We start from the raw sequence: 5,260 nt of genomic DNA, 5'->3' as shown, positions 1-5,260 counted from the left end.
CTGGCTGAGACATTCTCAGAGCTGCACTGCAGTCTGAGGCTTTTCTTCCCCATGCCTCCCTCTTTCCCTGTCCCCTTTCTCAGGTGTCATACCTGTATGTATCCCCGTATGAATGCTTTCTCTTACGACTCCTGCTCCACCTCTGCTTAATACTACACAGGCGTTTCCCTCAAGAAACCACTTGCATGGATGATGGCATCATGACATCTACTTCTTGGGAGGCCCAAATCGACCCGTTAAGATAATCAAGAAAGTCCCACCTTGACTCTCCTGGACTCCATTGTTCCATAGCAAGTGGATTATCTTTTCCATAATGGATGGTAGCGCTCAACTCAGCTTAACATTCGGGGTGAGAACGCAAGGGTTGTTTCCTTCGCTCCAGAGAATGAATGATCTATTTGGGCTATATATGAGAAAAGCCTGGAGAATAATCAGAAGCTTCTCCAAAAGGCTGGCAATACCTCTTCCGGGTTTAAAATAGAAAAGCCATTTTCTTACAAAACCACACAGATCTTAAGTTCAATAGCTCCAATTTTTTTTTTAAACTTCCACAAATTTAGAAAGATCTTAATTGTTCTTTTAAGCTTGAAATATTTGCATGATTTATGTCATGTTTACTTTTCTTTATGAGCCCTGGTGGCCCAGTGGATAAGAGTTCAGCTGCTAACCAAAAGGTTGGCAGTTCGAATCCACCAGCCACTCCTTGGAAACCCTATGGGGCAGTCCTACTCTGTCCTATAGGGTCCCTGTGAGTCAGAATCCACTCAACGGCAATGGGTTTTGGTTTTTACTCTTCTTAAGGACATTTTATTTGTTTTTGTTTTTAGATGCAATTTTACATTTCTTATACTACAAAGTAATTCAGAACAAATTAAAAGGATAACTGTTGCATGCCTTTGAGTAGATTCTGACTTACTTAGTAGCCCTATAAGACAGAATAGAACTGGCCCATAGGGTTTCCGAGGCTGCAGTCTTCATGGGAGTAGATTGCCAGGTCTGTTCTCTCACAGACCTGCTAGTGGCTTCAAACCACTGGCCTTTTGGTTAATAGCCAAGCACCTAACCGTTGCACCACCAGGGCTCCTGAAGGATGACTGTTGTGTGTCATTGAGTTGATTATGACTCTAGGTCCTGTGAATTGTCCCCCTACACGTCCCCTTTTCATATTCAAAGCACTGTTTCCTCTTCATCTCTTTCACTCCCCCAATCGAGCTGAGAAATTTCTTGCCTGATCTCTTACTCCTCAGATAAGATTCCAGTATTTAAAAGGAAACAGTGTTTTCCCTTTTTGTGGAGTCAGAGCCTACTCCTGCCTGCAGCCCTTCCCCAGTCTTCTGCCTGGCTCACCCCATCTTGTCACTAATGTCTCAATGCAAATGACCCTCCACATGGAAGTCTTCCCTGACCATGGGTCTGAAGTAGACCCTTCCCATCTTTACCACCTTGGCTTGTTTATTTTTTATGGTGTTTATTACTGAGTAAAATGCTTCTTCTTCGTTTACTGCCTTCGTAATTAAGGGAATGCATATTTAAACACAATGAGATCCCATTTCACAATCAACAAATGGGACGTATTTAAAAACGTTGACACTGTTAAGTATAAGCGATAATGTGGGGCTTCTGGAACTTTTAACTGATAGTGGAATGCAAATCGATACAAGCACTTTGGAAAACAATATTATAACCTAGTACATTTAAAATGGAGCCTTGGGGCACAGTGGTTAAGCGCTCAGCTGCTAACCAAAAGATCAGTTATTCAAACCCTTCAGCCACTCTGTGGGAGAAAGATGTGGTAGTCTGCTTCCTTAAAAATTATAGCCTTGGAAACCCTATGGGGGAGCTCTACTCTGTCCTATAGGGTCGCTATGATTTGGAATTGATGACAACGGGTTTTAGAAAATTTGAAGTGTGCCCACCTTTTGTCACACAAACCAAAAATAAATACCAAACCCATTGCTGTCAAGTGGATTCTGACTCATAGTGACCCTATAGGACAGAGTAGAGCTATCCCACAGGGTTTCCAAGGACTGGCTGCTGGATTTGAACTGCCGACCTTTTGCTTAGCAGCCAAGCTCTTTACCACTCTACCACCAGGGCTCCCTTTCTCACAGCAATTCCACTGTATATATCATAGAGAAAGTCCAGCTTCTATGTCCATGAGAAATATATAAGAACGTTAGTAGCTGCTTGTATTGTAATAGAAAATATGGGAAAAACCCAATCTAATTAATTACAATGGATACCTTTACTCAATAGAGTTTTATGATGGAACAGAATAAAGCAATGAAACTAACGAGGCTACAGCTACACTCGTGACAGGAGTGACTATTACAAGCATAATATCGAGCAAAGAAAGCAAGTTGCAAAAGAATACAGAGTATGATTCCATGTATTTGAAGTTAAAAAATACGCAAATCAAAGCAAGATCTTATTTAGCAGTATATTCCTGTTGATGAAATACAAAGAAAGACAATGGGAATAATAAGCAGGATGCAACTGGAGAGGGACCAATAAAAACAAAACCAAACCAAACCCGTTGCCATCAAGCTGATTCTAATTCATAGCGACCTATAGGACAGAGTAGAACGGCCCCATAGAGTTTCCAAGGAGCCCCTGGTGGATTCTAACTGCAGAACTTTTCGGTTAACAGCCGTAGCTCTTAACCACTATGCCACCAGGGTTTCCTCAAAAATATGGTTAAGTTTTCATTTCTTAATGAGAGTGGCTGTACATGAGTGTTCACTTATTATTATTTATTACATCTTCTGCGTAACTTACACACATGATTTTGCAAATTTTAGAAGCTAAAGCACAATTGTAATGCCAACAAATGACTGGGGGTTGGGAAGGGAATCTAGCAATAACTACAACAACAGAGCCCTGTCTGCTAGAAAGTATAATGCAAAATACAGAACAACACTTTCTAATGACTGCTTTGTGCTCCAGAGCCAAATCTTTGTTCCACAATATTTTAACGATTTCAGTGAGGTTTCCAGTGTTCAAAGCAGTGCTTGTCTGTTGCCTCTGGCTGCACTGTGTACAATAAGCTGAATTGAAGTCAAGTCCTGGTGACAGATTCTAACCCTAAAACACAATGTGGACTTATAGTTCTCCTTTGACACATGTCACTCACACTTGTGTTTTTGGAGTCAGACTGTGGTTGTTTTCATAGGTACTATGATGTGCCAGCACCCGGTCCCTGACTGTGTCACCACAGAGCCTCTTTGAATCAGGTGACCCTGATGACTCTACAGGAAACGTGAATCCACAAGAGTTGAAAAGTGATGGCAAGGTAAAGACGTGCGTATGAGTTCACGTCAGTGGCTCTCTGGGTTAATTGACCCTGGGACATACACGCAACTGCTAGAAAAAGCATGTCATGGATTAAATTGTGTCCCAAAAAAATATCTTTCAACTTTGCTATGACATGATTCCTAGTATTATATGATTATCTACCAGTTTGTCATCTGATGTGATTTCCTTATGTGTTGTAAATCCCCTGGAGCTGATGTCCTGAATTTGGACTTCTAGCCTACTAGACTGGGAAAAAATAAAGTTCTCTTTGTTAAAGGCATCCACTTGTGGCATTTCTGTTACAGCAGCACTAGATGACTAAGACAAAGCACTTTTCAGAAGATAAAATATGTACTACTGAAAAGGGTGAAAATAACGTGCAGAATTGGCTTCGTAGAAATTTAAATATGATTTTTATACATTTAGATTATTTTGCTTGTGTAGTTGTTATAAAACAATCCTGAACATCTATGTGTATAATTTGTTCCTTTTTATAAAACAAATGTGAAGATTATAGGTATTTATGTTGAATATTCAGAATTACAGCATTTTATAGCTGGTATTAACATCCCCCACCTCACATGCTGGATGCATAAACTGATGTTCAGGGAGATTAGGTAATTTCCCTTCAGTCAGGGACTAATCTGGGCCAGAACGCAGGTCCTCCTGACTCTCAGTCCTTGTTCTTTCCTCTTGACTGAGCCACTCGTATGAAAAAGTTCAGGACTCATGCAAATATCATATGATGTATGTCATGTCATCTTTTCTCTGTGGTGAATGCTGGGTAGAAGTGCTTTTATTTATGAAGCTTACTCAATGGCTTAGTTTGCAATTTCACATGATCTTTGAGTGCCTTTGCATCATCTACCCAAATTCAAGCTGGCAAACTCAGGAACTTCTCCAAAGCTGGACTGTAGTGGCAGACATCTCAGGCAGTGTAACGTGTCCTGGAATGACGAAATTCTCATGATTTATACCAGGCTGCAGTGGCCTAACTGGATTCCCTACAACCTTAAATTTCATATTACCAATGTAAGACTCTGGGAAGCAGTTTAGGAAGCGAAGTAAAGATTTTAGAAACCTAAGACATTTTAGCAAGAGCTGCAGTGTTTTTATTCTCCTTCCATTTTCTACTCATAGAATGTTTTGTTGAAAATAAACCATATCCCTGTGTTTTGTTATGAGATATCAATATGCAACAATGCTGGAATGAGCTGTTACAAAGTCACCAGCCTGTGGAGCAGGCAGATCAGAGGCAGTGCAGCAGAGGGGACAAGGATCCAGAGGTGCCAAGTGGACCAAGGATCCTCTTTCCCCACTCCCACAAAAGATACAGTAAGCTTCCTTATGCACATGGACACTCTTTCTGGGAGGAGAAGCAGGGGGAGGGCCTGTGAAAACTGGAGTGGACTCTGAAAGAAAACAATGCAACCAAAAGAAACTACTTCACTCAGCCCTTATTTTTTACTATTTATTATGAGAATTTCCAAATATACAGGAAAATATAAATATCGTTTAAATCAATTTGACCTTTGGATAAACTAAATATTAAAATAACATGGTAATTGCTGGGCAGAGGGCTGTGGGGACCATAGTCTTGGGGAACATCTAGCTCAATTGGCATAACACAGTTCATAAAGAAAATGTTCTACATTCTACCTTAGCAAGTAGCGTCTGGACCTTGAAAGCTTGTGAGCAGCCATCTAAGATAATCCACTGGTCTCACCGCTTCGGCAGCAAGGGAGAATGAAGAAAACAAGTTAAAAGGGAAAGATTAGTCCAAAGGACTGATGGACCACAACTACCACGGCCTCCACCAGACTGAGTCCAGTACAAAGAGATGGTGCGGGGGGACTCCGGCAAGATGGCGGTCTAGGCAGAAAACCTCCTCAATATCATGAAAGATGAAAAGCTGGCCATCCAAGAAGCTCAACGAACCCCATATAGAAGAGACCCCAAAAGAAAA

This window comes from Trichechus manatus, unplaced genomic scaffold (assembly GCF_000243295.1).
Source record: "Trichechus manatus latirostris isolate Lorelei unplaced genomic scaffold, TriManLat1.0 scaffold00201, whole genome shotgun sequence".
In the NCBI taxonomy this organism is placed as follows: domain Eukaryota; kingdom Metazoa; phylum Chordata; class Mammalia; order Sirenia; family Trichechidae; genus Trichechus; species Trichechus manatus.
The sequence above is the reverse complement of the archived record's forward strand: the minus strand, read 5'-3'. Positions refer to the sequence as shown.